The sequence below is a fragment of the Bos javanicus genome, chromosome 19, assembly GCF_032452875.1.
Source record: "Bos javanicus breed banteng chromosome 19, ARS-OSU_banteng_1.0, whole genome shotgun sequence".
Taxonomy (NCBI): domain Eukaryota; kingdom Metazoa; phylum Chordata; class Mammalia; order Artiodactyla; family Bovidae; genus Bos; species Bos javanicus.
Genome location: NC_083886.1, coordinates 60244523 through 60257623, shown reverse-complemented (window position 1 = coordinate 60257623; position 13101 = coordinate 60244523). Strand labels below are relative to the sequence as shown.

At 54.8% G+C, this 13101-nt stretch overlaps 1 long non-coding RNA gene across 3 annotated transcripts in view; it reads right to left on the bottom strand.

Annotated features, from left to right (window-relative positions):
* The window catches only part of LOC133232949 (uncharacterized), a 160219-nt gene that overhangs the window by 18664 nt on the left and 128454 nt on the right, over positions 1–13101 (bottom strand). For 2 of the 3 annotated variants that reach the window (XR_009731516.1, XR_009731517.1), the window contains exons 2-3: positions 7822–7926; positions 6867–6957 (exon numbers count right to left, since the gene is read on the bottom strand). This is a non-coding gene — a long non-coding RNA (uncharacterized LOC133232949). The remainder of the gene's footprint in view (positions 1–6866; positions 6958–7821; positions 7927–13101) is intronic. The other variant, XR_009731515.1, reaches the window with a different exon arrangement.

The window sequence follows — 13101 nt, the reverse complement described above, 5'->3', positions numbered from 1 at the left end:
CTGATGCTGGGAAAGATTGAAGGCGGGAAGAGAAGGGGACGACAGAGGATGAGATGGTTGGATGGCATCACCCATTCAATGGACATGAGTTTGGGTGAACTCCGGGAGTTGGTGATGGACAGCGAGGCCTGGCGTGCTGTAGTCCATGAGGTCGCAAAGAGTCGGACACGACTGAGCGACTGACCTGGGTATAGCAAAGGCACTAAATGATGATGACTGCCCTATCAGGAGTGCCCTCTGCAGTCTCGATCCCCAGTCCTCCTTTCAGTGAATGCACTAAATGATGCTGACTGCCCTATCAGGAGTGCCCTCTGCAGTCTCGATCCCCAGTCCTCCTGTCAGTGAATGCACTAAATGATGCTGACTGCCCTATCAGGAGTGCCCTCTGCAGTCTCGATCCCCAGTCCTCCTTTCAGTGAATGCATGAAACACCACAAAGCAGCGAAACTAAGAACGAGATGATCTGCGTCTTCAACAGCTATTTGCCAAGCACCCCGCTTGCTCACTGAACAGCGTCTGATAATCCTGTGTGCCTCTCCTCTTTGCTGATAAACCAGAACAGCTCATACGGCACCAAACATCAGCACCCCAATGCCCACGTGGCCTGCAACCAGACTCTCTAAACGTGCAGTCGGAAGGTCCCTCGGGGAAAACCTAAGCAGAGAAAGGCAGAGAAGGCGGGGGAGCCTTCTGCAGCAGCCAAGGGCAGGCTGGCTGTTGCGGCTGGAGCCCAGACAAAGCGCGTCCACCGGGCGCTGACTGATGATTGGCTGTGGGAGAGGCCCCAGGAGCTCCTAAGTCACAGGTGGGTGCCTGCAAGTCACCCTCCCAGGGGGGCTCCGGCCTCAGGCCCTGCCTCACCGCGAATCACAGATAGCACCCCAGTGTCTCAACCCCACGCTGGGTGGCCCTCGCCCCACCCATCGCACCCCTGGAGCCTGTCCCATGCTTGGTGATCTCAGCCGGCCTCACACAAACCCTGTCAAGGAGGCGGGACAGGTGTTACGATCCCCACTTTCCAGACGGGGAAACTCTGCTGGAGCTGCTGCATGACTCGCTCGGGGCCACCCAGGGAGTACAAGCCCCAGGGCTCCGTCCACAGCCCAGGGCGACGGTGACCCCAGCCTCCCTGTGTGCCGACCAGGACTTTGGGGCTTTAAAAGTTGCTGCTGTTTAATCGCTCAGTTGTGTCCGACTCTCTGCAAACCCATAGACTGCAGCCCGCCAGGCTCCTCTGTCCATGGGGTTCTCCAGGCAAGAACACTGCAGTGGGTTGCCATTTTCTCCTCCCGGGGATCTTCCCGACCCGGGGATGGAATCCGTGTGGACTGCATGGGCAGGCGGGTTCTTTACCACACCACCACCTGGAAAGCCCAGGGCTTCACACGAGTGGCACCAGACAGCAAGGGGATGGCTCCTCTGCCTGGGCACTGCTGCTTTTTTGGATGCTGGGAGCACAACTCCCTGAAGTTCCCCCCTATTCCCAATCTATCAATCTCTGTCCTCCGGCTTGAGGGCAGGAGGAGAAGGGCACTGCCTTTGGAGGCGGTGAGGGGAGGCAGGCATGGCTTGTGGCAAGGCAGTGCTGCCCCTAGGAGCATGACGCACACTCTCGGGACCGGGGAGGTGAAGCTGTGCACCGTGTACTTTGCTGGGCACGGAGGAGAGAGAGGCGAGAGCAGAGCTGATCTGAACGCCTCACTGCCTCGCTCGGCTCACAAGCCAGGACACTCCCACGGGCCCCGGAAGCACCCTCTGTTTCCCTAAGCTGTGCCCAGCAGCCTCCGCCAGGGTGGCCTGCTGCAGAGCAGAGCGCAGCAAGAAGAGTCCCCCTCTTCTGGGGTCACAGGGCAGCCGGGCCCTAGATCAGGGGGCGCCCCGGGAGGTGGCAGAGCTCCTCCTCCATGGGGCCCCTGGATGACATCGCCCACAGCACCCACAGCCATGCCCAGCAGGCCTGACTGAGCCGGCAACCAGATCCCCGGAGGTGGCAGCCGCAGGCGGGGCGGGGAGGGCCCCGCAGGATGCCCGGATTCGGGCCGATTTCCCGGCCGTGGTTTCCCCTCACCCCGCCTCATCCTCCGTGGAATCTGTACCCCGAGGGGCCCCTCAGGAGAAGCTCTAGGACTAAGAGGTCCACGGCCTCTTCTGCACACGGGGTGAGGCGGGCAAGGAGCCTGAAGCAGGGAGCAGACAGTGTGGGAGCCATGAGCAGTCAGGCGGCCCGCGGCAGGTTCCCATGGCACCCTGACTGGCAGCGTGAATAGCTAACCGCGCCCCAGACAGGTGCTGGCGGCCTGGCCTTAGGAGTGCTCGCTCAGAGCACAAGCTGATTCACTTCCCCCTGTCGTCTCCGGCAGAGTGAGTCAGCGGAGCTTCGCACCAGCTCCGCCACCTCGGCCGAGGAACACGCACGCCTGTCTCTCTGTACCACCTGTTTCCCAGGACTGCGGGGCCCCCTGCAGCCAGCCCTCATGGTTTAGGGCAGACGGCGTCCCTGGTGCCTAGCCTCCAGCCCTCCCGGTCCCCGCCCCACGCCCAGGACAGCTCAGTGAGTCCAGACCGCGACCCACCAGGAGTCCGGAGGGAGAGCCCGACAGGTGTGTATCCGGGCCCGAGGATGGGTGAGCTGGCACCACCTTTGACCTTTAACAGCCCTCTGCGACCTTCCCAACCCTCTTTGGAGATAGACTAGAAGTGGAAAATTCCAGAACTGATGAACCAAAGGGCAAAACCGTGAGGCGACGTCAGCTTCCCTCTGGGGAGTAACAGGGACTGAAGGTGTGAAACCGAGTCCCGGGGATGTTGACATGCTTCCTACTTGCTACGTGAAGGGGGAGGCAGCACTGGCCACCGAGGCCACGATTCTGGAGGCTCCTGTGCTGGCTCTGGAGTAAACCTTTTAGGAAGAATCACCCGGAAAGACATCCGATAACACTCACCCAGGGAAAAGAAACTCATATATCTCTGGGTCATCTTTTTGTCCCCACTCATGTATGGTCTCTCCTACAAAATAATTTTTTTTTTGTAATTAAAAAGACAAAGTTAAAGAGGGAAAAGGAAAAATATGAAAATAAAACACAACAGTTTTAAAAAAAGAAAAGAAAGAAACCTCACTGAAATAGTTTGGGGATTTACATTTTTTTTTTTTTTTTTTCATTCTCAAAAAGTCCCTCCCACTACCTGGTTTCTAAAACAGACGGTAAACAGAGATGACATCAAATTGGGCAGCGACTGGCTCTCCCGGCCAGGGGCTGTCCGCAGGTGTGAGACTGACAGATTGAGCAAAGATGACACCGTTGCTATCCTTAGAAGATGAGAAGCACGGAGGAGGAGCAAGGAGCCCTGGGTGTGGGGGGAACCCGACACCCTGCACCGCTGGCCTTCTGGGTAAACTCGTTCGTCTAGATGGGGGCCCCCGAAGTGGGGCTCCCTGTTGGGGAGTTTTGTTTACCCCTCACCTCTCAGGTATGGTTAGCTGAATCACGCCCCGAGGGCTCTGAGAGCTCGGGCTGCACGCTGTCTGCGCTCCACGGAGCACTCCGGACTTTCCAAACTGCATCTTGAGATCCGCTGGTTGCCGCCACGGCTTTGGCTTGACCCCTGAAGGGGGCGAGGTGCTTTCCCCGCCACACACACGTCCCGCACATCGCAGCTGTGTCCCTGGCCCCGAGCGGACCGAGGCCAGAGGGGAGGGGACAGACTCCACCCCTGGCGGCTGGCTCGGGGGACAGCATGAGTCATGAGGCCTGGCCGGTGACCGCGATGTCCTGGGGTGAAGTGGGAGGCCTGGGGGATGCAGCCCAAGGCAGGGGCCAGAGCCACAGTGACTCAGACTGGGGCCCCCGGGGGAAGTTCCGTCGCTGCATCCTCTGGATGGCTCCTGTCCCCCTGGGTGAGGTCATCCCCAGGGCCGCTCAGAACTGGGACTTGCTTGGTTCTCTGTGAGCGCCTGGCTTCCCTCTCAATCACAGTTACAGCAGGAATTATCATTTTAGCATCCACACCTCTCCGCTACCCGCCACACACACACACACACACACACACACACACACACACACATGATGGATGGACCCAGGCAAACAGCCTGTCCTCCCCCCGCGGCGTCAGATTTTTTCATCTGTAAAAACAGGTCTTTCTCCTGATGATCTCAGGCAGGAGCCTCCAAGGCTCAGAGGTGGTGAGCAGACTGCTCACTGAGAGGAAGTCTGCTAGATCCATGAGACTGGGTGATATTCTAATATTACTGTTTGTGACTACTGCTCCATGGACCTGGCCACTGGGCCATCTGCCTTCATCTCCCCGGGCCACTGGGTCTGGAAGTAAAGGAGTCCAAGGTGATGGGTGAGAAAGTGTCTCTAGGGACTTCCCTGGTGGTCCAGTGGTTAAGAATCTGCCTGCGCAGGAAGAGGGACACAGGTTTGATCCCTGGTCTGGGAAGAGTCCGCATGCCGCGGAACAACTAAGCCCACGGGCCTCCAGGACTGAAGTCCGGGAGCCCCAGACCTGAGCTCTGCAGCAAGAGAAGCCACCAGGATGAGAAGGCCCAGCGTGGCAGCTAGAGAAGAGCCCCGGCTCACGGCAGCTAGAGCAGAGCCCGCACAGCAGGGAAGACCCAGCACAGCCGGAAGACCCAGCACAGCAGCTGCGCCGGGCGGGCTCAGTAGCCTCGGCCCATGGGCTCAGCTGCCAGGGGGAATGTCCCCGGACAGTGGTGGAAGCCAGTGTGCCCGCACTGGCAGGTGGATGCATACCTACTGTGCCCCCAGAGACGTCCTACACCCGCGTTTTTGGGTTTCCTTCCCATTCAGGCCCCCAGAGAGCATGGACCACAGGTCCCCGCACTCCACGGGAGGCTCTGCTTAGTTACCTCTCTTATCCAGAGTACCAGTACTGTGTGTACTGACGGAGGTCAATCCCAGTCCTGTGATTTCTTCCGTTTCCTTTATTTCTCCTCCGTCACTACTAGTCTCTGCTGCCCAGTCTGCGGCCTGCCCGAGTGACCCACGGGGGCCCCCCCACAGGGATGATGGGGGGTTTGACCCCCGCGCGAAGTCCCAACCCCAACGTGAGGGCCTCTGCTGAGTGAGGCGGGCACAGCTGTTGAGACTGAGCCCCTGGGGGCGGGCTTCGGCTTCTGCCGTGGCTCCCAGTGCCCTCGGGGGGATCGCCCCCCCGCCCCCAGGCTCCCCCCGGCCCGGGCCCCAGCCCCAGGCCCTCAGCCCCGCCTGCAGTGGCACTCCTGTCCGCAGACCCCAGGCCGAACCCTGCTTTGGCCTTGATGGAGCTGCTGCTCGCAGACAGCTCTTCCCGCCTCAGTTCCCCCGAGTGTGTGCTCAGACATCAGCTTCTCAGTGAGGCATCCGCCCTATTCAAGGCCTCGCCCTGCCCTCCCCTCCCCACCCAGCAGCACACAGAAACGGTCCCTGTTTCTGTTTCTTCCCGCAATGCCATCACCTTCTTCTGTACTAGATAATCTACTTTTACACCTGCTGCTTCTTATAGCCCCTCCCCTGCCCTGCACTGGAAGGCAAGCTTTGTGAGAGCGGGGTGGCGTTCTCTGCCTGGAACAGCCCTACCACACAGCAGACACGCAACAAGGATCTGTTCGATGAATGAATGAGTGAATGAATGAACGAACGAATGAATGAATGAGGGCATCACTGCCATCAGAATAGGGCTGTGCCTCTCATAGAATGAACTGGCATTCAGGCCTGTGGGGGGGCAAGTCACCCAGAGAAGGGAAGGGAGAGGGCTGGCTCAGGCGGAGAGCTCTGTTCTCAAAGGCCGTGCCCACAGTTCACCTGGAAATCCCCTGGAGTCACTCATTAACGCTGCCCGCCCCCACCACCCACACACAGGCTGCCAGTCACCTGAGCCCAGACAGCAGCTAAAGCACAGTTTAAGCCACGGACTCTCCCTCCCAGGCCCGCCCTCCCGCTGGGTAGTCCACACCATGGTCTGAGCACCCCGTCTGAGCAAATCCTACCATGAGCAGCGACAAAGGGGGTGGGATACATGAGACACCCGAGTCCACGCAAACAAGCCCCCAGGCCCCAGCGGGGGAGGCGGGGCGGCCCGGTGAAGTCCTGGAAGCAAGGCGATGCGCCAGCTGTGGGGACCTCCGCGGGCATGGGGTCCTCTGGGTGGGGCATAGGAGACGGCGAGGCACACAGACGGGCATCTGGGGAGAGGGTGGGGGAGCTCAGAGGGGGGTGGCAACAGTTCAGAATTGGAGTGCGTGTGCGTGCTGAGTGACTTCATTTGCGTCCAACTCTTTTCAACCCCATGGACTGTAGCCCGCCAGGCTCCTCTGTCCATGAGACTCTCCAGGCAAGAATCCTGGAGCGGGGTGCCAGGCCCTCCTCCAGGGGATCTCCCCAACCCAGGGATCGAACGCACGTCTCTTACATCTCCTGCACTGGTAGTCGGGTTCTTCACCACTAGGGCTACCCGGGAAGCGGGTGGCTGGGACAATTCACCGTCACTCGGAATAGGAAGAGACCTCAGCGCACGGGGGCTGGCTCTGGCTTCGAATCCTGGCTCCCCTGCTAAGTAACTGGGCAGCCTGGGCACAAAGACGGGGTCTCAGTTTCCTCCCTGCAGGCGGGGTACAGCATGACTGATTGGCTTGGCTTATAAGAGGTGAGAGGGAGTTCATCTCAGCAAAAGCCGTGACAGTGGAGCCTGGCCTGAATTCATCATGACGACTGTTAGAATTTATCAGCCTGAGTCTCGGGACCTTCTCTGATGGCTCCTGCTGCCAGTCACCACTCTGGGTGCCTGGGTATCCCTACAGGCAACCAGATATGACATGGAAGGAGAAGAAATCCAAAGCCAGAGGGGCTTCGGGGCTGTGGCCGTACCTTGATTTCAGGGTGCAGCTCGCCTTTCAACTTGTCCTGCTTTCTTGGTTCGAAGCATCTATTCAGGTCAGCCACAGCCCTCTGATTTCACCTGGAAAAAGAAGGGGAGATTTACACCAGGCAACAGGACCATGACACTCAACTTCAAGCTTCAGACGCATGCCAGGCAGTCTCCCAGGGACACAGGGATTTCTAGGGACTCAATAAAGAATAAAACTGTGTGGAATCAGAACGAAGGGAGAAATCCATTTCCAATCCATCATATATAAGGCAAACTGAAGAAAGCCTTCAAAAGAAATATAGGTTATCAGCATGATAAACCAGACCGAGAATAAACTGAGACACGATGGGTGTGACACAATAGTAACTGTTTTCAAATTACGACGAAATTTATTTTTTCATTTAAATTTATTTATGCTTAATCGGAGGATCATTGCTTTACACTATTGTGTTGGGTTCTGCCATACATCAACACGACCCATCCACAGGTACACATATGTCCCCTCCCTCTTGAACCTCCCTCATACCTCAAACCACCCCCATCCCACCCCTCCAGGCTGTCACGGAGCACTGGGTTTTAAATCCACAGTTGACCTTTTCTACAAAGATAATCTGTGGCCACAGTCCTGAGTTGGGGAGCCTTTTGCTCAGAGATTCCTATGATGCTATTTCTGAATTTTCACATGTTCCCATCTTAGGGCATGTTTGGATTGATTGAATGAGATAACACGCAAGGAACACCTAGCCCTGTGCCCGGCCCCTAACGCGCACTCAGTCAATATTAGCTATGCTTTTACTAATTTTACTCCTTTGTGGGTTTCTAGAGAGCAAGGCTATTCTGCACCATCCACAGAATTCCTGAGCAAATGCGCACAGTTTTCAGTGTAGTTGCTGTTGCTGCAAAAAAAAAAAAAATAGATATTTAATCTTTAAATTCGACCCCTGTTCAACTTACTTCAGAAACCAGGAAGAGTAGTATTTCAAAAGGTGTTTAAAAATAATAGCTCCATTCTCAGCTTCCCCATCATTAGGCTCAAAGAAATCACTGGAGATCCTTAGGCTGGCAAATGAAAACAGAGAGAAAAAAGAAAAAGGGGGGAAACAATACCATCAGATTTGAAACAGAAAACCTGTAACCTTTGCTCACAAGAGAAAGCGTTGTTTGGGTGGCGTTTCGTTCCTCGCTGGATGCACACACATCAGAGTGGGGCTTGGATCATTCACTTGTTCCTAGAGTTTCCGAGTCCAAGGGCCGAGCCAGTTCTCTGCAGCTACTGGATCAGGGTCCCTAAGTGTTCCAGCACCCCTCCCCAATCCTAGGGACACATGTTTGTTGGGTGGGCTTCCTCTCCACACCCAGGAACTCATCTCAGGACCAACTTCCCAGGCGGTGCAATTGGTAGAGAACCTCCCTGCCAATGCAGGAGACGCGAGAGATGTGAGTTCGATCCTTGGGTTCGGAAGATCCCTTGCAGAAGGAAATGGTAACCCCGCAAATGGTAACCCACTCCAGTATTCCTGCCTGAAAACCTCGTGGACAGAGGAGCCTGGTGGGCTATGGTGAGTGGGGTTGCAACTCACAAATGCCAGAAAACTCATTGAAAAGAAGCAAGCAAAACAGCAAGATGGGGCTTCCAAGGTGGCTCACTGGTAATGAATTCCCCTCCAATGCAGGAGCTACAGGAGATGAGGGTTTGAACCCTGGGTCAGGAAGATCCCCTGGAGGAGGAAATGGCAACCCACTCCAGTACTCTTGCCTGGAGAAGCCCATGGACAGAGGAGCCTGGTGGGCTACCGTTCATGGGGTCCCAAAGAGTCAGACACGACTGAGCAACCAGCACAAGCACGCAAGAGCAAGATCCTCCAACTCCAAGCCCAGCGTCCAGAATGGACTCCTGTTCCTGCTATTACTTTATGCAAAGCCACCCTGATGCTTTCAGCTGATTAGGTGGGAAGCATTTGATAAACCCATCAAGCCCAAACCTGGGCGAGTGGAAATGAATCCAGCTGGCCTTCCAGGGGAGGTGAGAAATGTCACACAAATGGATCCAAATTTACCCTGCCCCCGCGACATCTCAGTCCAGCCAGGAGCAGACAGTGGGGAAGAGGGCAAGGGGAACCTAGGGGAGGGGGTCTTCTTGAAATCCTACCGTGAAGTGAGGAGGGAACTGAGGGTCCCCAGACACGGCTGCTCACTGAAATCACCATTCCCCGACCCCAGGCAGCTGGAAAATCACACTGCAACCTGGGTCCCATCCCCAGTGGTTCTGATGGGTCCAGATTAAGGTCCTGGCACTGGGATTTTTAAAAAAGGGATTTTGAAGTTCCCAGGAATCTGCCTAAGGCCAACACACCCACTGGGCACAAGTCCAGGTCTCATGACACTTTTTTTGGGGGGGTTACAATTTCTTTTTAAAATCAGAAGGAGCTTTAACAATAATATAAATGCCTATAAAACAATGAATCCAGCCTGGGTTACAGTCACCCTTTTATGAAGGCATAAAATATCAGTATTATTTGATTGACATTTACAAGTAGGAAGGAGCCCCCAAAGATAAAAGTACCTAAGGTCACAAGAATCTTAATTCAGCCCTGAATTTACCTATTTCCTTCCAATTGCCCAACCTGCCAGTCTTTTTTTCCTCCAGATTTAAACCAGTTCTCCGACTGAGGGGTCAGTTTGCTAGTTTTGACTCTGTTGCGAGCATCAGAACCCTACTCTCAAATAGACTTAGAGCAAAAACAACAACAAAGGAGATGGAACTTTTTGCTACACTAAGAAGTCCAGCTGTGTTTGGCTTCAGGCGGTCAACTTGACAGGTTTCCCTGAGACCCTCTGTTGAATCCCCCCGGACCCCCACCCCAGCCCGAGGACTCTCCCCCAACTGCTGCTCATGGACTTGCCCCCCGACTCGGCTGGTCCCACGCCAGGTGCACTGGGCTTGATTCTCAGCAGAGAGATGCCCCAGTAGCCACCTCCGCCCCTCCTCGTGTGGAAGCAACGCCGCTTGGCAGGGCAGAGCGGCACCTCTGAGGTTCAAGCACTCACCCTCAGCCCCCTAGGGTGTAAGCACCAAGCATCCACCCCGCCTGGGCCCAGAGAAGACAGTTATACCATCTGATCTGGCAAATTCATACCATGAATTTGAGGGTTAGATACACAGGAAAAATCAACCTAGATCTTTACTGGGATTTGTCTCCAGGTTAGGATTAAAGTTTCCTTACTTATTTCTTTTAATTTTCTTGCTAGTCTTCCCTGGTGGCTCAGATGGTAAAGAATCCACCTGCAATGCAGGAGACCCGGGTTTGATTCTTAGGTGGGCAAGACCCCCTGGAGGAGGAATTGGCAGCCCACTCCAGTATTCCTGCCTGGGAAATCCCATGGACAGAGAAGCCTGGCAGGCTACAGTCCATGGGGCCGCAAAAGAGTCAGACACGAGTGAGTAACTAACACTTTCACTTTCATTTATTTCTTTTAATTTTATTGCTGCAGGGCGGTGGGGCAGGGGGAGGGGGGTGGTAGAAAGTCCTTTCTCTGCCTGCCACCCCTAGTAAGCCTCTTAGACACCATCGTTATGGTATTTCTATTTGAGAGCGTAAAATAGGACTGTGCTGGTCTCCATTTCACAGGCTGCTCATTGGTACTAAATTAAACCATGTGTTCAACTGCCTAGCCTATTTCCTGGCCTGTAGTAAGCAGTAGCTGTTACTACTATTGTAAAAAAAAAAAAATTACAGAATTGCATAAGTTAAGAAAAGAAAAATCTGGAAAAAGAAAGCAAAGGTTACCAGCTGTCATCTCGAGGTAAATAAGTTGATGGGTGATTTGTGTCCTCATGTTTGCAGGTCTAAAATGAACAGGCTCTGTTTGGTAGAGAAACAAAATGCCATGGTGTTTAAAAACTAATAAACGTGCAAGGGATATTCATCGTCTTGAACCAGAAATAAAACTATCCCTGCCATTAAAAGCAAAAAAAAAGTCAAGACAGAGTTTGCAGAATGGCCTGTGAAATAAAAAACGGATTGGAAACTGGGGGTCAGCGGCTGCCAGCTTGATCCAAAGTTTGGGGCTCAAGGTGCAATTCGGCAAGGGCACCCTTGGGACCCGCACGGCCAGGGTGAGCCCAGAAGTCAGACAGGCCTGGACAGCCAGGGCCTCGGGGTGATCTTAGAAGCAGTCTGAGATTTCCCTGAAGGGTACGGTCAGCGCTGGCCTGGCCCGTGTACCTGACCAGGAGTCCTCGCCCGCTGACAGGCTGCAGCCCCAGGGCTCAGCAGACCTGCTTTGTGGCATTTTCCGAATACCTGTGCTGTCACAGACAGAGGGCTCTCTGACGGCATCGGCGTTTCAGTTCAGGACCTACCACTGCCTGGAGCCTGCTACCCAACCCCAGGCTGCAAACAGAGCCCCGGCTCCACGATGCAGTTTGCAGGGGCCGATCCGGAAGCAAGAGTCCTGCTTCCCTCCGCGCACCTGGACAAAAGGGAGCGGATGTGGGCCTGAGGCCTGGGATCCTCGTGGACCCCGGTCGGCACTCAGGTCCAGCCAGTTGAATTGCCACCCTTTCCCTTCCTCCTTAAAGATCCCCCGAAACCCTGCACCTAACCTTTTCTCCTAAGCCTGGTGTGCCAGCTGCCTACAGGGCAGGCTGTTCACCGATTGGCAAATCATCTCAAATTCTCGAGGACAAATGGGACCTCTTCCATCCTCTCAGCCAGGCTCCCCTGGGGAGCTCCTCACTTCAGTGAATTCAGCTTAACTCTCTCCATCACCCAGATGTGCAGCCCTGCCCTGAACCAGTGAAGTTGCTCAGTCGTGTCTGACTCTTTGCGATCCCATGGAGTATAGCCTACCAAGCTCCTCCATCCATGGAATTTTCCAGGCAAGAGTTCTGGAGTGGATTGCCATTTCCTTCTCCAGGGGATCTTCCCGACTCAGGGATTGAACCCAGGTTTCCCGCATTGCAGGCAGATGCTTTACCGTCTGAGCTACCTGCCCCAACGCTGAGTTACTCACTCCACCTCCAGTCGGCTCTTCTGCTAAGGTTGTTCACAGTCCGTCTTTTGTTATCTCCCCATGGCCATGATAACTTCAGGTCCAAAATGTTCCCATAATAATAATGTCATTTATGGCCGATTGTGTCCCTGCCCTTCACAGGTGGTATTCCCTCCTCTGGTATATCTTCTCACCTTGTTCACTACCCTTCACCTCGTTCACTATCCCTGGTTCTATTTCTGGGCTGGGAAGCTCCAAGCTCTTTGGTGCCTCAGGGTCTCTGCACCTGCTGTTTCCTTAGAGGAACCACTTCCCTTAACTTCCTATGTCTGTGCCGCTCAGACAGCACATTCTCCAAGAGCACATTCTCCACGACGGCCTTATGACACGGCCACCCAAGTAGTACCTCTCAGCTGCGTCCTTCACGGCACACTTAACCTCATCGGAAATGACCGTGTTTGTTTATCTCACTTCAGTTGTGCCCCTGCTGCTAGGTCCTGGAGTGTGGACAGCCTGTCTGTTTTGTTCTCCATTGTATGAATGGCACACACTGTATGGAGAGCCTGTCTGTTTTGTTCTCCGTTGTATGAACGGCACACACTGTATGATACGTACGATACGGCTATCGTATCTTTTGGTTGAATAAATGAATGAATATTAGTATCCCCCTACGAAAGATAAGGTAATTGACGTACAGAAAGACTTAACACTTGCCCAAGGTCAGGTGGCTATGAGTAGCTGAGTCAACATTCGTACCAAGCTCCTCCGGCTCCAGGGGTAAAGCAGAAAGCAACCTGTTACTCTGCCTTCCACAGTTGCGATAACCCCTACCTGAGCGCCTTGACTTCAGACTTTCCTTTTCCAGTCCACTCTAAAAACTCTCCGGTTTATCATCCTAAAATGCCAGGTAGCTCAGTCAGACTCCACCCAGCTGCTGGCAGTGGTTTCTAACGCCTTCTTTCTATCGCAGAGACCTAGAATCGGAGGCCATCTGCATGCGGGTCCTCTTCTCTCTCCAGCCTTGCTACAGGACTGCTCTGCAGGCAGCTTAGCTAATCTTTGCTGCCCCGCCTGCAACACCTCTGCTGCGCTGCCTGTCCCCGAACCTTCTGTCGAAGCCCAGTCCAAGTCTCACCTGACCTTCCAGGTGTCAGCGACGGCTCACACTGGAGCCACAGGACTTCTGCCTGTGCCCCTGAGTGTGTGTGTATCAGCCCCTCAGTCCTGTCCGACTCTCTG